At 43.0% G+C, this 23,285-nt stretch overlaps 1 long non-coding RNA gene across 1 annotated transcript in view; it reads left to right on the top strand.

Moving 5' to 3' along the window:
• LOC134171616 (uncharacterized) overlaps positions 1-22,848 on the top strand; it is a 55,378-nt gene extending 32,530 nt beyond the window's left edge. Inside the window, exons 2-3 of the long non-coding RNA XR_009967689.1 lie at positions 19,634-19,696; positions 22,391-22,848. This is a non-coding gene — a long non-coding RNA (uncharacterized LOC134171616). The remainder of the gene's footprint in view (positions 1-19,633; positions 19,697-22,390) is intronic.
• The last annotated feature ends 437 nt before the right edge of the window (positions 22,849-23,285 follow it).

Raw genomic sequence — 23,285 nt, 5'->3', positions numbered from 1 at the left:
AATGTCAGCTCTTACTAGCAGATGTAAAAAAAAACAGAGCATTGTTGTGATGCACCGCATGATCTTCAGCCCTTAATCCATTTAATCAAGCAGAAATAATAGAAACTGGCTAATTCTGGCACCATCACTGTTCCTTAGTTGGGCAGGGTGTTGACTTTCTCAGAGATCCCTGTACTAATGAATTTTTAGCAATATGACTAAAGGGAAAAAAGCAAATGACAATGAGTTTGTTACTTGCCGCGTTTCCTATCATGTAACATGAAGCTAATTCCAGCTATTCATATAAAGGTTCACTCTTGTCTTCAAATACTTCATCACTTCATTAGTGTTCTGCTAAAACACATTTCCTATGTAATCCAGGGTTACTTTATAGTTACTGACAGTGGAAGGGCATTTAAAAAACAAATAGATACAAGTACAGTACCATAATCTATTTAGAAACGAGTGCGTTAAATCAAGTCCTGAATAAAATAAAGGAAACTCCACAGGCTCAATTTAATTTCTTCTGTATGTATTTGCTTCTATTCATTATATGGCTGCAATGCAAAGACCAGATAAGATAGACTTTGACCCTGATATAATTCTTTCTGCAGTAGCTCAACCTCCAAGAGCCAAACACCTCAGATGAGATCCTCCAAATGGAGCTTTGAAGAATTTTAATTTTTTTAATCTTATTTTTATTTAGTTTGCTTGAAGATACTGACACAGATGCAACAGGAAGAGCAGCTCTTTCAGCTACTACAAGGTATGGGCATAAACAGTGAAGTCAAAATGCAAAACTTTTCAGGATGTGCTTTGGTTTATGGAGGGTGCTATGTCTGCAGCATTCACAGGGACCTTTGGTTAAGACAAGCCTACACAAACCATCATAACCAATGGTGCTCTGACTGAGCTTTTAAAGCAGAAAAGGGCATAGTGGGATTGGAAACCTTCCCAGGATGAAGGAACAGGAACATCCCTCTTTTGTCTCAGACAGTCCCACAGAGCCTCTCATTTTTAACAACTTGTATGTATCCTATAGCAATGACACCAAGCTGTGTGGTTCGGTTGATATGCTGGAGGGAAGGAATGCCATCCAGAAGGACCTCGACATGCCTGTGACGTGGGCTGATGCCAACCTGATGAAGTTTAACCATGCCAAGTGCAAGGTCCTACACCTGGGTCGGAGCAATCCCAGGCACAGCTACAGGCTGGGCAAAGAAGAGATTCAGAGCAGCCCTGTGGAGAAAGACTTGGGGGTGTTGGTTGATGAGAAAATGAACATCAGCTAGCCTAAGTGTGCGCTCACAGGCCAGAAAGCCAACGGTATCCTGAGCTGCATCAAAAGGAGCGTGACCAGCAGGTTGAAGGAGGTGATCCTGCCCCTCTACTCTGCTCTTGTGAGACCCAACTTGGAGCATTGTGTGCATTTCTGGTGTCCTCAACATAAAAAGGACATGGAACTGTTGGAACAAGTCCAGAGAAGGGCCATGAGGATGATCAGGGGACTGGAGCACCTCCTGTATGAAGACAGGCTGAGAAAGTTGGGGCTGTTCAGCCTGGAGAAGAGAAGGCTGCATGGAGACCTCATAGCAGCCTTCCAGTATCTGAAGGGGACCTATAGGGATGCTGGGGAGGGACTCTTCATTAGGGACTGTAGTGACAGGACAAGGGGTAATGGGTTCAAACTTAAACAGGGGAAGTTTAGATTGGATATAAGGAAGAAGTTCTTTCCTGTGATGGTGGTGAGGCACTGGAATGGGTTGCCCAGGGAAGTTGTGAATGCTCCATCCCTGGCAGTGTTCAAGGCCAGGTTGGACAGAGCCTTGGGTAACATGGTTTAGTGTGAGGTGTCCCTGCCCATGGCAGGGGGGTTGGAACTAGATGATCTTAAGGTCCTTTCCAACCCTAACTATTCTATGATTCTATCTTAGAGGTCCCATCAAAGCATTTATAAATATGTGTGTTAAGGTTGCATATTCTGATTCAAATGCAGGAGCAGATACAATCAGTGGAAACTGGAGGAGCATGTCATTAGGGAGCCAATCAGGTAGATTTTATGCAAACACTATTAGGGCTTTGCATAACTCAGTCACTGCTGCTCTTGCGATCTCCTTCCCACGTTTATTCAGAACCCACTGTCAGTGCAGCTGAGCACATACTAGCTACTGAGGCATGCAAACATTGACTTTGTATAAAGTCACTTTTTGGCAAATTGGCTTCATAAACCGTGATTATGCATTGATAGTGTTGATGTGTGTAGTCAAACTAATCCCAAAATACAGAGACAGGCGATCCATTTTGAATTAAAACATTGCTGAAAGAGGCACTATTGTCGTGGGGAAACACTGGGACATTTCATTAGGAAGGGGTAGATTTTGTTGAAGTTATAAAATGCTGATGTAGCTGTTGTGAAACTGGTAGTAAGGAATGATTTCTAGTGTCAGTTTCAGGTCTGCACGGTGTTAGGGAGAGAGAAGTTTTTTTTGCATGTACTCTGGCAGAATTTAAGAGTTGAGACTTTCTGTACAGGCAAATAGCTAAAGAGAAAGATCAAGAATGGCTCTAATTTGGTAACTAATTGCCATGCTTAAACATTTCTTAAAGTTTATTGTTGGTCATGGTACATTTCTGTCATGCAGCAATGCAGTGTCCGTGTGACTTGGCAAGATCCCTTCCCTTTAGATACTCTCCACAATCACATTTCCAGGCACAAGTGGCACACCCAGCCCTTTTACCGCAGTAAAAGTTTAGTTTAGGTCTTGCTTCACTGTCCAGGTCCTTCCTCTGTACCATAGTGGATGCCTTAGGGAGGGCTTTCTCCTCATCTCTGCTCCTTGCTGCTGTAGTGTTTGCTGGGCCTGGTGAATATACAGGTGTCAGGAGGAGAGCTGTGAGAGCCTCAGTGTTCCTGGTATTTCTTGGCAGTGTTACTGAGGAGCTTGGCTGGTGCTGTGGGCAGGGAGGAACCTCTGCTCAGAGCCTGGTATAGCCAGGGTTATCATATTAATTCTGTGCAAAATGAAGATTAAAGTTTCTTTGGGAAGCTTTGACGTAGATAAGCAAGTTTTCATGGTTTCAGTATGTATCATTTATTATTCTTCCAGACACATCTTCCTTGTAGATAAATAGGCTTTATCTTTTTTTGAGCTGTTTTTTATTGCCCTATGGGTGTTTGGGTTGATGTATACTGTCTCTGTTAACCAGGAGGCTGGAAATTCCTTGTAATTCTAAAGAGGAGGGCTGGACAAGAGAAACCATTGATTTTTCTGATTCTTCTGCTGAAGTCCTGCAGCCCTGGAAACAGATTATCTGCCTGAGCTCAGCAGGCAGTTTGATACTTCTAGGGGGTCAGAGTTGCACCAGTATTTCATTTTGGAGAGCAAACCAGATTTGAGAGTCTTTGTATCACAGTAACAGCAATGAAAGAGCAAGCAACATTCGGGGGGTGTCACAGCAGGGCAGGAGGACTTGGCAGCTCTAGTTTCAGGTGCCAGATCTGCTCCTGACTCACTAGGGAATTTCAGGTAAATGACCTGAAATTACCTCTTCGGGCAATTTGGGTCTGTCTTGGGAACAGTGGCTGAAGTGATGATCACTGCCTCTGTGGAGGGATTGTCACAAAAAGAGGTGTTAAAATTATCTTCAGGTAGCAGACACATCCCATGACTAGGTGGTTATTGAAATGTTAAAACGCAAGAAGTCCTGGCTCAGGTGAGCTGGTCAGAGGTGTGAGAGTTTGGATGACCATAAGAATTTCAGTGCTTGGAAAACATGGAATGTACATAGGTGAGAGGCTGTGAGGGGAGCGGTGCCAAGAATGAGATAGCACTTGGGATTCTGTTGTGACCTCTTGAAAACCTTAAGTGGGCAGCGGGTGTTCAGGCAGACTCAGGTGTGCCAAGCCCAACAGCTTATGTGCTTTCCGTTCTCACTTTGCCTTTATGTCTAGGCATAGGAAGAACTGAGACTGAGATGAAGCATACACAACTCTGTGCCTGCTCCTAGGTTACAAGAGTGCTTGAGCCTATGCAGAGATGCCAAAGCTGGTGAGACTGATCCCTCCAGAGAGCTCAGGCTGAGTTTGCGTCTCAGTGCATGCTGGTATATGAAGTGTGGCTGGTAAGTGACTCTAGGTTTGAGAGCAGGCTTAGGCTTGAGCTAAATGGCAGTGAAGGCATCTTATAGATTCTAGGAAAGGACTAAGGTATAGCTAGACATCCCCTCCCTCCTTTAGAATGTCTATATAATGTCTGATAGAAGTATTGGATATCCAAGAGAATTCTGGAGCAAGAATCACAGCAGATTCAGAAAGGTTTCTTAGGTTAATGCAGCCCTTGTCAAATTATAAAAATGTGTTTAAACCTGAAGATGGCACTGCTGGAGGCAATGGATCAGGAAGCTGGATTTGCATACTCTTGCGAACTATTTTGCAAACTATTGGGACTGCAGAAGGCCTGACATAACCTCCCCTCAGGCTGGGATCCTGGGTAACCAGGATGCTTTTGCTGTTCTGAGCATAGCAATCTTGAATCTTTGCATGGGAACATTCAGTGAAGGATGATGGAAATGGACTGCACTAGATATAAATTAGGTTTTAAAGATATAAAATATTCTAACTTTATTTAACTAATGCTTTGAAATATGGCATTCCCTGTGAAGGGAGACTCTTAAATTGTATGTACTGAGTGAGCACACATTGAAACTTGGTTAACTTTTGCATTTATTTGTTATCCAGGGTATCACTGGTATAGTATGATATTTATAAGTGTGCTTGGGCTTAGTGTTTTTCCATTTCCAAATTCTTACTTTTACTTTCAGTAGCAGGGAAACTGCTATCAAATGTATTTACAACTTGTGCAATATGAGTCTTAAAAGTGTAATGCTTCAAGAACCCAAGAGATAAGTGACATAATACGTGATGAATGAATGAATGCAGCTAGAATGGTTAAACAGCTCCATAACAATAGGTCTTCATAGAGAGACACGGGAACCATGTCTGAGATGAGGCGTTCATTTTTGTTGGTGTTTAAGATGGCAAGACTGAGATGATAGTATCATTAAATGAATCACAGAATCATAGATTGGTCTGAGTTGGAAGGCACCTTAAAGACCACCCAGTTCCAGCCCCCCTGCCATGGGCAGGGACACCTTCACTAGACCAGGTTGCTCAAGACCCCATCCAGCCTGGCCTTGAACCCTTCCAGGGATGAGGCAGCCACAGCTCATCTGAGCAACCTGTTCCATAGTGAAGAACTTTTTCCTAGTAGCTAATCTAAATATCCCCTCTGTCAGGTTAAAGTCATTCCCCCTTGTCCTGACTCTCTCCAGATTTCTTGTCAGTCCCTTTAGGCACTGGAAGGTCTAAGGTCTCCCCAGAGCCTTCTCTTCTCCAGGTTGAACAAGTCCAGCTGTCTCAGCCTGTCTCCATAGCAGAGCTGCTCCAGCCCCAGCGCGTCATAGTGGCCTTCATTAAAAAAAAAGTGGAGGAAAAAATAAACCCTACTTTTTTACAGTCTATTTCTCTGACCCTTGTTTAAGGGTTTAAGGTCAAAGAGCTTTTACGTGTCTTGGCACTGGCAGTGGCTGGTGATTCCAGCTGAAATGTCTTTTAACAGTGGCAGTGTTGGTGCTGGTAATGGCAACTAAAGGCTGGAGCGAGGTGAGGGATGAATGATAAACACTGGAATCCTTTCTGAAGGAGGCATGAGAATGTGTGACAGGTGTTAGCATCTGTGTCCCACAGGATGGACTCAGTGTCAGAGACTACGGGGACTTTTGCTACATCCTGCAGGCTTAGCAGTTGGAGACCGTAAACTTAAGTCAATTGTAATAAAATGATGAGCTGCCGAAGTGTCCAGTCTGAAATGAGCTGGTATGGTCCTCGATTGCATCAATGAAAATATTCTTGGTGATGGTGGGGAGTGTTTATAGTATAAGACATTTTCACGATTGCATTTAGAATTACAAATACAAGAAAAACTATGAATTGTATTTAAAAGCATCAGTGTTTTAAATAAAATAAGAAATGTCAAGCCTATTAAAGCTCTTCAAGGACAAGGTCCATTCACAGTCAGTGGGATTCTGTCCAAAAATCCACACTTCTCATTTACTGCAGAACATTTCTCAGCTTCAGTGAATTAGCCTCTAATTGGGGTCAAGCTTTTATAAACTAAACATGGGAAAACAGGAAAAGGCAACCTAGAGTAAGTCGTCTTGAAAGACAAACCTGGAGGAAAAAATAGATGTTTCCCCATGTGCAGAAAATATTACAACAATTTATCTTTGGATGTCATCCTTTAGGAAGGATGTAAAGCAAGGAAAAATAATGGTGGTGCCAGATATTAAGTTTAGAATTGTAGCACTTCATTTATTAGACAGCAGAAATCAAAATGTCCCAAAATGTCTATTTTGGCTGGAGGCAAATGACTTGAAACAGTCCCTGTAATGGTTTATTGCACTGGTAAACATTTTGGGAAGCTCTGTATGGAGAAGCTTATAAAGAAATTAGTTAAATTGAATTTTGTGTAAAGAACACATCCGTTAATGACTCTTTAGAGAGCCCACACACTGGGAAATCTTAATAAATATGAAAAATAGGAATTCTGAATTCTGCTTAACACTCAGGACCTGATTATTACCTTCTACTAAGGAAATGGGAGACCTGACTTTCCAGGTAAACAGAATAGGCCACGGAGTCCACTTTTCAAAGGTGTATATTACCAGGGAGTTATACAGTCTGACTGAACCCTTAACAGCACGTCTCCAGATCTTGTTGTGGGTGTAAAGCCTCTGCATATGCTGTTGGTGCCTGTCACTTTAGGATTGTTTGCAACTGTTTGTGTACATCTTTAGAAGTAGAAGTGAGCACAAAGCTGCGCTGGCAGATTCGGTATTTGCCTGCGTGGGAAATTCCTAAACATGTGTGATTGCTCCTGGGCGTGAATGCTGAGTACATTAAGCAAAATATTTAGACTCTTACCTGTCAGGTCAATATGAACTAATAGTCACATGATCTCACACGCAGTGTGACACAGGCTGTAAAGCCTCATTTACTACAGAGGGAAATATCCTGTGCCCCTTAAGAAAGGACAGTTTGCATGCAGGTGAGAACATACGATTTTTTGCATTCATAATAATATGCTCACACTTATACAGATCAGGCTGACGGTCCCAACTTTTGCATATGTCCAGTCCTTTGAGCATCAGGACCATTATCAGCCTCGAGTCAAGAAAGTGTACTGGAGAAAGTTTACTGTTCTCAGGCCTGATCATCATCAGGAGCAGATGGAACAAAAATACCATTAAAAAGTCATTTTACATCAAGAGCTGTAAAAAGAAATCAGTTTACAGGCAATTGCATGGATATTTCCAATAAAAAGATGAGGAGAAAGAAGAAGCCAACCAAAACTGTTATAATGGTGTAATATCCCATTACCACAGTTCATGGAATGGCATTGTACACAGTATTGAAAGAGAGTAAAGGCATGAGCCATTAAGCTGTATTCAGAGTAATTGTAACCTCCAAGTTTAAAACATATTGGGGCTTATCTTCTGCAGGTGTAAATGAGTTTTGCTGTACTGTTGTCAGTGGAGCTGTACCCACTTACAGCCGCCAAGGATCTGTCTCATTAGGTTCATCTGACACGCTGTGCTGAAACCATGTCTTTTGCAAGCTCTACAGTTATTGCTGCCAAAACTTTTCAACCTTGAGAAAGTGAAAGAAATGTGTGACAAAACAATTGCACTTTGGGGATAAAGCATGTCCTAAAAGAATCTGTTTTTCTTTGTCCGGTTGCCAAATACTTCCTCCCACATAAGCAATTGAAAAGTCTCATTTGAGCAACTTCTCAGGAATAGTGTAACTGCTGCAAAAAATGTATGGTCTGAAAGCGCATCATAAGTATTTAAAACAATCTTTTCTCAGACCCAGCGGGAACAGAAGAGCTGCCAACCTTCTCTCACAAGCAAGTTCTGGCTGAATGTAAGGTTGCTGGTAAGACAGGCAGAAACTTGGAAGATTAACTTTTGTCCTTTTTCTTCCCAGGAATATGTGCCACACCAGAACTCTCACACCAGCTACAAGGCTGATCACCTGCCCATTCCCTTTCTGTGGTCAGTCATGGGATATTCGCAACAACCCAGAGTGTTTCTTTAGGTCACTAGCAGAATTTCATAAATAACAAAATAATCACTTAATTCATACAGGTACAGTAAGGTGCCTGAGAGGTAGAGCTATCTTTGTTTAGTGATCTGAGACAAGGAGACATTTCAATCTCCAGGAAACATGGGGTTAGGTCAGAGCAGCAGCCATGTCTGCTCTTCCCTGGAAAATCATGCTCTTTATTACCTCCAGCCTAACTCAGCCAGACATCACAGAGATAAAATAATCAGAAGCGCAGAGCAACTTAATCAAATAAGGAGGTATGCTAGACCCTTGCTGGAATCACTGACAAACAAGAAAAGGAAAGCAAGATGGGAAAAGGTGTAATATGGGTCCAGGAGTACCAAAGATGTGATTGAAGGCCCAGAACAGAGTTATCCTGTCACCAAACCACAGTAGTGAACAACACTAGGTGAGAAACCATCAGGAAGGCTTAGTCTTGGGCACTAACACTTTCCAAGCTCTTCAGATGTGTCTGTCTGTGCGGGATGTGACTCTGGAGTTTGGGCAAGTGGCTTACAGGCAGGTGGAAAGTGTTTGGAGGTGGCCACAGACAGGTTATGATGTTTCTCAGTCTGGTGTTTCTCTGTGCTACTGGGACAAGAGTATCTCCCCCAAGTAGCTGTGTGTCCTGTGTTGCTACATCAGTGGCTGAGTGCCACCCTGTGAGGCTACTGGGCATTGGTAGGACTCTTGGTACTCTGGTGAAATATCATACTGTTCAAAATCTAGAGTGGCAGATGATTGATGTTTTACCTTGCCTTTTAAAATTTAAGTGAAAAGTAAGTTTAAACTGCTTTTGTCATCTGATGTACAGGATTTTTGTGTGTTAAAGGTTCTGTTATTGTAATATTTATATAGCTGGAGAAGTCCTGAGTTATCCCTGTTGATTTTAACTTTGACTTACTTTCCACCTGTGGGCAAGCTTCTTCAAAAATCAATACTTTTACGTTTGACAAATCTGTTGCAAATGCATTGTTTTACCTATGAAATGGGAAGAAAAGGAAAGCTGGTCATCATAAAACCTTCCTCATCTTACTTAATATTCCTCATAGTAAGCCTCATTGAGCATATGTGGTACAGGCTCTCTTCTAAGTGACCAGGATTTGCATTTAAGGTCTCGCTTGAAATTTTGGCATTGTGGGCTATCTTACACCACAAATCTGGTAATTTAACTACAGCACTAGGGAGAAAGTTTCCAAGAGTATTAAGCTTTAAAAGCACATTAGAGGTACATATGGCCACTGGCAGAGGGGAAAAAAGGACTGTCAAGGTGACAGGAAGGCTGTCTAGCAGATTAGGAATTTCCTCCTAGTGGAAGTGCAGCTTCTGTTTGGGCACTGTTTGGTGGAGCACATCTCACTGCATAGGACCAAACTTCCTCCTGGTGTAAGTCCCCAAAACTCTGATGTTGCATAGGGCATTTGTAGACAGTGTCTAAAAGTTCTGCTTCGTTGCTTCACTGAAAGCCAGGGGACTTTGTCATTGACTTCCACAGCCACAAAGACAGCTCCAAATTATTTTTATACTCTTATTTTTTTTTAAATAGGCTGCTTCCATTAAAACTTCCCTTAAGTAACATTAACTGTTGTGACTGCACTTAGCAGGTCATCTTGGGTCCCACTGACGTGGGCAGGATTAAGCGGGGCCTGAATTTTAATAATGAGAAGCTGTCAGACAAATAATTTCGACTGCTGTTTATTCACAAATGTAAATTCCTTTAACAGTCATTGAGGGCTCTGAAGGACACCTGTTGTGGTTTGATTTCTACCAGCAAATGCATTTATTATGATTATGTGGCTGTCAGAGTCAGGAGCACTGCCCTGCCTTTCACCAGGAGCTGAGGAGGGAGGATGATGGGCACTGCAAAGTCCAGTTAAATCTGTCCAGAAGGCAAATACCTGAGTGTGCTGCTGCACATTTTTCTCCTCAGGATGGGTCTGCTTTAGGGAAAGACAGAGGCCAGGAGCCACTATCACAGCTCCCACTGATTTCAGCTGAAAAATGGCCTTTAATTCACAGCATTCCCCAAACACAGGAGCCCAATCCTGCATCCCGCCCAGGTGAGGTGGAGGTTGAGGGAAGCTCCTGCTGCAGTCCCCGAAGGTGCTTTTGACTGGCCCTGCTCCCCTCCACACTGCAATATGCAGTGGCTGAAGCCCAGGAGCCGCTATGTCCCAGCCAAGCAGGAGTGCCTTCATGCCTTCAGAACAAGGGAGAGGGGGTCCCTCTCAATGAAGCAGCCATCTTATCCTAGCAGGTAACTGTTCTCCTACTGAAGTGTCAATGTAAGGTGAAGTCTCCCATGTCTTCTTCCTGTAGCTCTGCTCACAAGCTTCTTGAAGTGCACACAAGGAGTGCTCAAAGGCAGGACCTGCCTTTCAAACACAATGAATGCTGATAGCACATAATGCTTATTGCTAAATCCATGCTGCATCTGATAGCATCACACTGGATAGTTACACTTAGTTGTCCATTATTCTTCATCCCTAACCAGCAGGAAGAGGAGTGTTCAAGAATGTCAGACAGGGTAGCACAAGGTAAGATACAGGCTTGTTAAAAGGAGAGAGTGAATCAAGAGCAAAAAATGAGAGGTCTGGAAGCCCTGCAAAATGAGGCTCTGAAATACATATTGCTATTATTTAATGATAGTATTAATCCAGCCAGCCAGTTTATTGCTTCCTGCTCTTACCCAACCCTGTAAGCCATCATCCATCTACTGTACAGTCTCAGTTGCTTTGGAAAAGTTTCTCTGTCCAACAGAGAAAACAGGAAGAACAGCTAGAGACTACTCTGCAGTTCCTCAAATGCCTTGCAGTGTCAGTCACACACTGATCTGTGCCTGGGGAATTCAGGGTCTTACTCTGTAACTCCAGAGGACACAGTCCTGGAGCCCTTCCTCCTGGAGACAGCACTGGCTCCAAAGTCACTGGGCTGCTAAAATACATGTATTTCCTTTTCAGTTCTGAGATACTCCCTGTGGTAATTACAGTGTCATTCTAACAAAGATCCTATATTCTTTTGAGATTATAGACCAATGGCTTGATTGCCTGAGAAAGGTGCCCAGGGTGTCCCCAGCCCAGGTTTCACTGCAGTAATCGCAGGGGTCTTGCTTTGACAAGTAAGAATGGGGAGAGCCTTCCCAATTTCTAGAGGCCAAGGACAGCCCCAGGCATGAGTTATGCATGAAAGTCCTGTTTTATGGTTCCTTGTCATTTCTGCTAATCAGTCGCATCCATGAGCTGGGTATCAACTGCCTCTCTGATTTAGGGGATAGAGATAAATTGTCTAATAGTATAGTATTACCCTTTTGATAGTTACTAATATTAGCTATATATAAAATGATAACAAGGCAGTGATTGGAGTGCCTTAGTGTGAGTTATTTATAGCTTATTGCTTATATCTAATCTCAGTGCTACTTTGTACAAATTTCTGGGCCCTCTGGAAGACTGTGAACACTCCTACAGTTTTACATCAAGCTGTGAAGTGCTATAGTGCTGAGAGAATGCCATACATCAGATGGAAACTCAAGCATGCTCAAGGCATGAGCACCTCAGTGCTGAACTATAACATCAGGAGTTAAAATCTGAGTTAAGAGGAGTGAAGGAAGGTGTGACAGCACTTTTGGGGTTTTTCCCCACTCCAAGGACAGGATGCCATTCGCACTTTTGCCCTTTTTGCTTTTAGATGCAAGACTGAATCAAGCCAAAGAGATCTTGTTTTGCTGAGATATTAAACAACCCTTTTATTTTTTAAATAAAAGGACTCAGCTAAGTAATTCTGACCATTTAATTGGAAAATACTCTGTACTGTTCTTGCTGACCCCTCTGAACAAGGCAACATTATCACCAGCATGCAGAAAAGTCCCTGACAGAAAGCACACATTCAGAGTATCTTTAATACAGTACAAATAAGAGGGTGGGACTGAACTTTGGGGTGCTTTTGCAGTCATGCCATCTATTCCTCTGAAAGTGCATGCCCTCTGCCTGCTTCCAGGGAAACATCAAATTGAATTATCAGCTGCTCTGAATGCACAGAACTGGGGCATCTGACAGCAGCAACTGTTTGTTCTGCATTCAGTAACATCCTTCTCCACAGACATCCCTTATCTGTAATATTGTATATTGGGTCAGTATATTCAAGTAATGCACAGAAGTAGAATACCTGAGGTGGAATCCAGACTGGGAAGCACTTGGCACGGACTGAATCACAACAGAACTTTAAAAAGCTCATTTTAGCAGTGCTGGACAGTAAAGCCAGAAAAAAAACACAATTAGTGCTATCTAAAATTCACCAGTTTCTGCAGAGTGGCTGGAAACTTCCTGAAACCTTCTTTGGGTTTGCTTACTAACTCTTTTCCCAGGACTGAAAGCTGTTTCCCTCTCTGTTTGAAATGACTATCAGTACCTGCAGCCAGCTGGGGACAGAGAGCAGGGGGAGCACGTTGTTGGTGCCACCTGGACATGTGGCATGTGGGCATCCCTTTCCCCCAGCCCTCACTGCCACTATGGTGCTCCAGCCACTCCAAGGCCACATCATTCAGCATCCTCAATGCAAACATTGCCATTGCATTAACAAATGATGCAGTACTGAAACAAATGCATTCCCACAGCAAAAAGTCTTGGCTTTTTTTGTCAAAATGCTTATTATTGCTTTTAAGTTAACTTTTTCCATAAAATGGGTTTCAATTCCAGAACGTATAAAGCACCTTGAAAGTTGGTAGCTTTGCTTTTTGTTATAAATATCATACCTGTTTGTTAATGCTACAGGTCCTTCCTTGCTCTTCTGTCCCCACAAGGGTCGAGGCATCACTTTTGTCATAAATAGGAAACACGGTCATTTTCTATTCATAGGGGAAGCACTTTGTTCTCAGAGAAGGATGAATTATGTAGTCCAGACAGGTGACACATAGTAGATGTTGTTGCTTTCCACAACCTGAGCTGTAACCCAGCTGTGCCCTTTGCTTTTGCAGATGTCAGCCGTACCATCTGCTGATAAAAAAGAAATAGATGCATCACTGTGGAAACACTGAGCAGTTCTGTGGTCTTTTCTGCATTCTGCTCAGGCTGTGCATTTTTACATAGTATGACCTTTATTGATTCTTTCAAAAATGAACTGTCCGAGATGGAAAACCTGAAATGTATATTGACAGAGATTCCTTTTAGGTCAAAGAATACAATTCTTTTACAGAAGTGTTAAAACCAGAAGATATGAAATCAGTTAACTTCCTCTGCAAATGTTTGGAAGAGCTTCATAAAAATAGAATGAGTGATAACAGGAAACAGAACTGCTCAGAGGGAGAGTGGGATGGGAAAAATACTTGCTCCATTGAAGTCAGAGGTAGTTTTGGAATTGCTTTCAGTGGAACAAGGGTTTCATCAGCTATAACGTTTAATGCACCACAATTTTATGGCATTTTGAGTAAGGAGGATGCCGTGTCCTGAAATCCTTCTCTCTGCTGTAGGCGTAAGCTACCTGGTAGGTAGCTGCTGTCAGGGGCTGGCTGGGAAGTGATGCAAACAGCCAGGGAAGGGGAAACCTGTGTGCAGTGCGAGCCTTACAGCTTTGCATGCCTCCCATTTCCTGCATCCATGCCAGCTGTTGTCTTCCTCCTCTCCTGAAAGCTACAGAGATGTTGTCTTTCCGTACATGAGGTCCTCCATTCTGGTTTCTCCAAGGGTCCCTAGGACAGCTTCTCTCAGCTGGCCCTCCTGAGGGCTTATTCCCAGACCTGCCAAATCAGCTTTGCTCTTCCTCTTTGTTCCGTGCCACTGCCCTATGTTCTATCAACAGTGAGAAGATAGGCCAGAAAATACAAGCCCTTTTGAAGCCTCCATCCTTGTTCGTATCTACTCCTGGCCCCAGCTGGATAGCAGGTCTTCAGTTGTAGTCTTTATTACTAGGCTCCAGGGAGACAAGTTGAAATAAAACACTGAAGCAATTGCTTTGTGTGCTGTAAAGGACTTACCAGTGGTTTTGTTTCCTCTTCTTCAATTAATCAAATTTTAGATGGTTCTAGAAGGAACACAAGTGTTGTGGTTTAGCTGACAATCAAATAGTTTCAGTGTGCTGAAGAGCACAGCAAGTAGTTTTAACTCTGCAGTGTTGTGCTCTTTGTGGCTACTGCTATCATGAAGTACAAAAAAAGTGTGTAAGTACTCAAGTGAAATCACTCAAATTTAACTGGGAAAATATAGCTATCCTCCCTGGGTTCAGATTTTCAGTGTCTGTGTTCTTCTGGGACTAATGGCAGCAAGCTTCATTTCTGCTCTTGCATAGCTTTTACGTGCAAGCTTCATTTGAATAAGTACTCAAAAGTCTAGGCTTAACAAACCAGCTTTCCAAATTCAAAGGGGATGGAAGACAAATTTAGGAAGTACTGTGCTGCTTTGTGTTACTGTGAAACAGCGTGTATTCTTCAAACAGCCACAAACAATGTCAAGTGTCTTCAGACTCCCTGAAGAAGGACGAAAATGGGAATATCCTACTAAAAATAGGAAAACAGGGACTCATGCTATTAGACCATTAGTCTGGCTGGTCTGAGAGGTGCAATCTAGTGGAGGGGCTGGCTGCTGTATTCATCAGCATTGTCTGCAGCCTGCAGATTCCTTATGGCTGATGAAGAATCCGGACAGTTTTCTATGTCTGGTTATGTGAAGGCTGTTTGTGGAAGTTATGACACTTAAATTTGTGCAGGATATTTCTGAGGCTGTTTCTGGGAGATGATTTACCATAGCAGTAGGTGAAACTGCAGACTCCTCCAGAAGAGAACATTTGATGTCTAACACAGACAGCTCCTGATGTAAATGTTTATGAAGAGTTTGTTAAGTATGTGACATTGCCTGTATGGTAATGCAGAAATTATCCTGCTAGTGAATGATATGTTGTGATTATAAAAATCAGTGGACGAGGAATGGATGAGAATGGTGCCAAAACAGGACACTGCTGTGACAAATGCAGTGCCAAGCAAGTGCAGCAAGAAGAAAATCTATTAACTACATATATTCACTTAGTGGCATATCTTGAATTCGTCATTTTAAGATGCTATTAAAATTAATGCTGTCCTGAGAGGTGCTTTTAGAACTATGTATAAAATTGCCTAATTAGTAAAAAAAATTAAAAAAGGCATTCCGATTAGATGGTAGATCTTGGGAGAGAAGCAGTAAGCAGTTCAGTAAGCCACGAAGCACTCATAAAATGGACTCTCCTTGGAGAAGAGTGCTTTGCCTCTGATTTCCAAGAACTGCCTTGCAGCAGGAACTGAAGATCATATCTGCAAATCTTTCCATTTCAAAAGGTATTCTTTTATTTATTTAAAAGGCATTTTATTGAATGGATCCAGACTGCAAATCAGTGGGTTTAATTAAGTGAAATAAATTACCTTCTTAGTGAAACTCTCTTTCGTTTACGGATGCAGGCCATGAAATCACTGGTCACTAATTTCCATGTCCATAATTTAATCTCACAGTGAAACAGAGGGAATCCCTGATATTTACCTCTGGCAAAACAAATGCAAACATTTCTCAGATACTATCTTTTCCCATCCAGTCCACTGTAGGACCCAAAACAGGTTTAATGACCTGTGTGCTGTGGGATCTGTAAAATCAGAATAGCTAAACCTCTGGTCCTACTGGGCAAATGGCTGATAGGAGAGATCAACACATTTTAGAAGGCAGAATGGTGTCAGAAATAAAGGAAAAACGCAAGAAGGTGCAGGAGCGTTCTGCATACATAGAGAGAGAAGTGCTGGAAATGCCAGAAGACACAGGCAGGGGGATGCACTGGAGCAAATGGGGACCTCTGGAGGTCCAAGCTGTGATAACCAGATCTCTTTCAGGTGGGGTTGTTCTCTGAGCTGCACCAGTTGAGTTCTGAGTATGGTTAAAGGCAGGGAGGGACTGAGCTGAGCATTTCTGCAACCCAGACAGAGCCTCTGGTGTCCCTGCACATGGATTTATCCTCTCCACCATCGGTGGCTGTGAGTGTTCATACTTTCTGGCAGTAAGCACCTACAGGTATAATCTTCCCTACCGTGGCAGTACCCAAGTCAATAAGTGAAATCACAGCCTTGTATTGATTTTATGTTCTGCTGAGAATGAATTTGGGAATCCTCTGGGATTAGGTATATGTGCTGACACAGAGCTATGGGGGGGGCGGGTCCTGTATTCCTGTTGCACAGCAGCTAGCCATTATTGACACACACGTTTTTGTAACAGTGATGTATTAAAATTCAATATGTGTGTTTCATTTGAAATAAGAGGTGGGGGAGGCGTAGAGGGGCCTGCTAATCCTAATAAAAGGAAACCCATTCAAATGAGTAATTTTATAAACTGCAGAGTACTTGTGCTGAATAAGAAGTTATTGCCAGAGCTACTTCTATTAGCTCTGGCAATAACAGGCTGATTTTGATTATTAAAGCCACCATAAGGGAATACCTAGCAGCAGATGCTGCCAGTGAACCACACAGACTTTTTTCTTTCAATATGCAAGTGTAGGGAAACATTTCCTTTAATAAAACAGAAGAAAATGAGATTCCCACTACATTCAAAACAAAACTATTCTGCAAAAAAATTACAATGGTATTATCATGCTGTACATAAATATCTTTTTGCTCTGCTAGGAGGTATACATTGTGTGGTATGACCACACCATTGCACCATCCACTGCTGTGCAATGCTTAAAATACATGCAGCAGAGGCAGAGATACAGGGGGACATGCACCAGGAAACCTGGAGAAGCTCCCAGTGTCAGATGCTGCCTTGGACAGACACTGTTACAGCCATTTCCCTCTGAGTACTGGGAGACACAGAACAGGAGCCCCATGTGAACAGCCTGCAGTAAATATTAGAAACCATTTGAGAACCAACTTTAATAGTTAGAATTTGATGGTGGTACTTTGGCAATTTATACATTAGCATTTCCTGATTCTTGCTTATGGAAGGCAGTGCTTGTAACATTTACAAAGCCCCTACAATCCTCAGAATTTGCTTAGATAGTGATTTTGAAGGCATGTGCTGCTAATCAATGTGTTAATGATTTCTTCCATGCTGTAATCCATCATTTTATCACAGCACACAATTTAGCAATTTGCTTATGCTAATTACTACAACAGCTAGAGCAGTTCTGAGCACAGCTCTAGGCTATGGCAAGAGAAATGTTTGCTGTGTAATTTACATTTCCTCCGTTTACCAGGGGGAAGGCCCAGAATCCACAGTACACCTGGAAATATTTACTTAGATACCAAAGATGCACATCCTGCAATGGGCAGGTTTCCCTCGGTGATCACTGCAAAGGAGGCATAAGGAGACTCATCTCCTGAGCCCACTGCACTCGGAGATGCAGATGCGAGATGCGAACAGGCTACAGACAAGAATCAGAGTAAAAGGGGCTTCTTGCACTGCTGCTTGTAGCGGGGTAAATGTGTTCAGGGATCAGGGCTGTTAATCACAAGAGCAAAGCAGAGACAGCAGTTTGGCAGATAAGAGCACTAGGCAGACATTGCATTTAGGCTTTCTCTTCCATCTTTTGTTGTATTGCCTGTTTAGGCTGCTTTGACCTTTCTCAGGGCAGCAAGCATTGCCAGGGAATCCTGCTGGCATGTGTTCCTTACTGAAGGTATTTTGCCAGTGAAGTCAGCAGTGTGTGGGCATGTGTCCCTGCTCTAGGCTGTCCACTGGGGTAAACAGAGCTCCTCTCCTTCCTGTCTGTGCTGTAGAAATTTAATGCACGGCTTAAGCACAAGAAGGGGATTTGCTGTATCTAACCAGTAGCCTCCCACTACAGCAGCTAATCGCAGCACTAAGTGAGGAGGAGCCTTCAGGGTGTCCTGATGTGGGATTTAGTCAGTGGTCCAGTGTGACCACTCTGTCCAGTGTGACATAGAGTGTGGCAGCTGCCAGGCATTATATGGGCACAGAAACACCTTTCTCTGTCCCGTCCTGGGGGAATCCAACAAATATCCTCATCAATTGGGGAAGTGTCAGATGCTCTCCTGGTCAGAGCTCTGCACCTTGGTGAGTGCAATAGCCAGAGCCTCAAGAGAGTGAGCACTTGGGTATTTTAGACAGCAGTTGCGGCTGGAAGGCATTTGAACCTCCTGCCATGCCCCTGGCCTTGCTGGGAACTTGAAGGCAATGTTGAAATTGCAGCCTGTCACGGAACAATAGTTTTCAACCTCCATCATAACTGCCCTCTTAAAAGTAGCACAGAAGACTTTCCTGACAAGGCCATTACTGCTGAAAGGACAAAGGGAAAGTAGTTAGTCGGCTGTCTTCAGAACTGGGTTATCAAATTAGCTTCAGCCACTTTCAATTACAGAATCTCATGGTTTTGAAATGAGCTCTAAATGAGGAGCTATAATTCTTTGTCAGCATTGAGCAAAAAGAACATAATCATCATTATTTAACAGAGGCCTGCAGTCTAGCTAGCTCCCAGATAAGTTTGTCCAAGAAAAGAAAGGATTCAGTTGGCATAAGCAAGGCAAAAGATTATCAGCTGGCCAGGCTTCAGTGCATTTCTCCAACCTGCAGCTGTGGAAGTGACCTTGGGATTCATCCAGGAGGGATTTACTCCCAGAGGCACTCTGAACTACTAGGTAATGAAACATAAATACCACAAAAATGAGAGCAGTAGGGGTTGTCCCAGGCATGCATCATTCCACCTTAAGCTGGTGCTTTCTTCTGCTGTGACTTCCACTCTGCTTGAAGACTGTTGTTATTATAATGATGGTGTTAAATTCTACCTGTCTGGTAGTTGTTGGGTATTAGTGCTGCTTTGTATCACCATAACAAGAAGAGAGAAGATCTGTGCTCATGCCAATAAAAAGAAGGTTCATTTGTAGGATCAGGCAACCTGCTGGAACCAGTGCCTGTCCTGCTGCACCTCATTTTCCCAATGCAGTCAGCCAGCCCCTTGGTCTGGGTGCAGTAGACAAGCTTGCCCAGGGACCACTGGATCACCGGCAGTGGGTGCAAATCCAGAAATGCAAGGGCATTTAGGGTTTCTGAGGAGCTGATGCCATGCTGTCCCCATCCTCCAGGTTGCTTCAGGAACCCATAGCCAGGTTCAAGAGAATGGCTGTTCCTGCGCAGCCTCACAGCCTCCCTCCCTGGTCAGTCTGTGGTTAGGTTGCTTGGGGTGGTCAAAACCTGAGAGTCAGGGCAGTGCCTGAGACCTCCGAGGACATCTTCCACAGTCCTTTAACAACATGCGCAGGCAACGTCAGTGAAATTGTCCAGGGTTCTTGGTCTCTGAGGGAGCTGACAGTGACGTCCAGATTGCTCTTCAGTGCATGGTCCAGAGCAGCTAGAGTGAAATAAACTGCAAGGACACCATTGTCATGCAGGCGTTGGTGGGCCACCAAGGGAGATCAACAGATATCTTGGCAGGCTTCATTGCACACTTCATGACATTTATGTTCTCTCTAACACAGGCTCTGAAACCAGTTTTAATACATTAAAAAGGTTGAATTATGGTCTCCGTTTTTTTCAGTGCCTCCATCTGGAAATGTGAGACCATGCTTCCTCTCTGTATCTCAGGATGGCAGCTGTAAGGGTAAGTGTGAGAAGATGAGAAAATTCAAGGATGGAGTAGTCGTAACCAGTATAGCCTTGTGTATATAGCACAATACATGGTGCCATGGATGGATGTATATACCACATGAGCTCGTCTGCACTAGTCCTCCCACTGCATGCTCTTAACACAAAGTAAGCATGGGGTCATTTGTCACATCTTGAAGGTAAATTCTGATCTGGCCTATGTCACATGAAGCTTTGCAATTACTCCACCTAACTCTAGATTGACACATCTACTTAAGGAGCTTGCACCATCCCTGAGGTAGTGGAGAAAGAGGTGTCACCAGATGTACGACAAGGTGGGGGTAGGAAAGCAAGTTTGAGCATTGTCTGATACATTTTCAGGAAACTTTTACAGACCAGATGAACAATCTGGAGACCATTTTCCTCCTTCTATTCACTGGATTTCAGAGATCAAATTTACTGCCTTCTGGCTGTTAAGTTTGGCCCAAACATCTGGGGCAAAATTCTGTCTCTGCTGAAGTCAAGAGAGTTTTGTCATTTATTTCAACAGCTCATTGACTCTTTAATTTGTGTTCTGCCTTTCTGAATCAACATTGCCCTCAGGCTTGGGAATATATTTAGATTTACACACAGTCATGAATACATACACAAATGAAAGCGACAGAGAAAGAAACCATTTCAAGTGCCACAGCTTTTATTAATTTGTGCAGTCCTTGCTCTGTACATTAATTTTATTTTCAACAAGATGTCTATTCTGTACAAGTTACAAAATGGATATCCGGGGAAAACTCATGCCATTTCACACTAGATTTGTTGTTATTGTCAGGAATTGAGACATTGACTTTCTTGTTTTCCTTGACATTTTTGTGGGGTTTATTCTGTTCTTCACCATAAATGGAGTTTCACTGACAATGCCTAATAGCTGCTGAAATTGCTTTGAAGTTTTCCTTGGTAAACATCATAATATTGTATCTGAAAATTAAATGATTGTAATGATGTGGAGGTCAGTCAGTTGTGCAGTATAAGACTGTAGCAAAAAAGGTGCAAAATGTTTCCTTAATGGATGTATTGCTTGACTAAGGGTTATAGCATTTACTGTCAACTTGCTGGTCAGAATGGCAAAGAACTCTCATTTTGAAAAATTGAAGTAGATAGAAAATTAACATTCTGATTAGCCCTGGAATAGAAGGATCTCTTTTCTCATCAGAGAGACAGACATTGAGAAGGCCAGCATGTAATTTGGGCACACTGGGGTGGGACCATCAGAACAGGAGTTTTATTCAGGTGCTGAATGAAAAAGCAGGGCTTGGGTTCACTCCTGGGTTTGTTGCCAGGGTCATGTGCTGCTTCCATGCTGTGGTTTCACTCGCAGGAAATGGGAGCTTGATCTTTTGCCTTCGTTGTGTTTTCTTTTTCTGTGTTGACGCTTACGTTTTAGACACTTTACAGGAAACAGAGGGAGTCTTGAGGCCTTGATTTTGTCAGGTCCACATAGTCCTGCTACAGATCTAAGTGTTATTAATTACAGACAGTTCTGTATACATTGTCAAGTCCCAAAGTGCTAACTGGCTCTTGTAGAACCTGTTGTTGACTCTGTTAGTGCAAGGAAGGTAGTTCCAAATTTGAGCTCTAAACATACTGGAGACCGTTAGCAAGTCAAAGCCTTCTCTCAGGGATCTGTGAAATTCCCTGCAGTTCCTCTTTGGCTTTCAGGTAAGAGAAATCCCACCACCTTCCCTTGCCTCCATGACCATAGTACATGCATACGCTCATGCATGGAGTGCAGTACATGTGCACTCACAGCCAGTAAGAGGAATTAGCACTTCAGTGTGCAAAACAAAGGGCCAGCTGGTGTGGCTGTGTTGTGTTTACACACCTTATTCACGAAAAGCTCTGTTAAATGGTCTAATGAAACAAGGTGCTCTGAGGGAAAAGCCCATTTAACAGAATAACAAATCCCATTAAGCTCAGTGGAGCTGGAAATCTGCTGTATAATAAATTAACTCTGAATTTGTGGCTTTGAACATAAATTTCCAGGTTTAGAGTGATATATTTTTAAGCTTGTATGCAACTTGGCTAATAAGCTCAGCATTGGTTTTCCTTCAGATACATTTTGCTGATAGTTTTTCTCTGTTCCTATAAAAGCAGCAGTTTTATTGCTCTGTCCTCCTGCTACAGAAGGAGGAGCTGTTGTTACTGCAGGAGCACTTTGCAACTCACTGTTCAAGAGTGAGACCACAAGATGGAAGGTATCACCCAGACCTGTAAGCAAAGGACTGTCCCTGTCCCAAAGGCCTGGCAACCTAAGGCAGTCTAATACAGTCCATGTATCCACGGGTCAGCAAGAGAAGAAATGGTCTCTTAAACTGACACAGTCAGCTTACAGTATGGTTGTATATGACTCGGTACAGGGCCTACAGTAATAAGCTAGGAGACAGGTTTTACTGATCTGCATATAATTCAGCATGAATGTGGCTATGCAACTTCCAGGCCAGATCTGAAGTGCCCACTGCACTGTGGGAACCTACTTGGGTCCTGTCCAACATCTCAGCTTTGGGCTCTGTCACACAGTGTAAGCATATGTTGTCTCCAGTGCAGCATGCATCAAGTCTTGTCTTGAAATGGTCTTTCTGGCATGCTACCCAAGAGATACAGGAGCATCAACACAGTAAAATCGTGGTAGAATTAATTTGAGCAGCTTCCCTTTCAGTTACTGCTTCTGACTGATCACAGCAGCTACATGGATTAAACAGTAAAATCACCAAATCAGACTACTTGAATAAAAGCTGAATTTCCATCCTGTGAAGCCAGAATGCATCCTGCAAAGCTCTTCACTGACAAGGCATCTCAGTCAGGTTATATAATTGGCACCCTCATAAGCTTTTAATCTTTGGCAGAGTGGTACTCGAACAGAGTGAAGTTCTCTCCTACCCTTGAAAATATCAATGAAACTCAGAGAGTGCTTACTGCTGAATGTCCCATGATCACAAGAAGCCAAGGGCACACTGCCTTAGCACCAACGAGAAAAGAGCTTTTGGAAAGTCAGTCTCCTTCCTCCTAAAAAAAAAAAAAATAAAAAAATCGGTCATTTTCAGAAGTGTTCCCACCAAAACAACTTGGGTCCTTTGGGTCACTAATTCCTACTTTATGTGACATGAGAGCCCCCAGATCCAATCCAGAGGCTACTTTTTCACAGCTTGTATTCAGGAACAGTGGAAATGTGTTCGCTGCCTTCCTGTGGCAGGATGGAGGCTTTGCCTAGCCTATCTGGACATACCATTGTGGTGCAGTGAGCCCCTCAACACAGCATTTACAACCTCCCGAGGGACCAGGTGAGCTTGGGACCATGGGAGCCCATTCTGGGGCTTGAGTTTGAGCAAGCAATGACTCTGTCCTTGTGGGCTGACGGTGCGCATGCTTTTCATGGGCAATGAGGATGCAGACAGCAGAAGTCTTAACTTACTGGGGTGAATCAGTTCTGGTGTAACTTCATGCATGTCAGTGAAATTACACTTGGTTCAGGATCTGTACATTCTGAGTATGTCACTGAATTTATTGCTGTCTCTTATAGAGCAACTGAGACGTTTCTGTGAGGAGAACTGTCA

This window comes from Pezoporus occidentalis, unplaced genomic scaffold (genome assembly GCF_034315485.1).
Source record: "Pezoporus occidentalis ecotype Australia unplaced genomic scaffold, CSIRO_AGI_Poc_V1 ctg113, whole genome shotgun sequence".
Classification (NCBI taxonomy): Eukaryota; Metazoa; Chordata; class Aves; order Psittaciformes; family Psittacidae; genus Pezoporus; species Pezoporus occidentalis.
The sequence above is the reverse complement of the archived record's forward strand: the minus strand, read 5'-3'. Positions and strand labels throughout refer to the sequence as shown.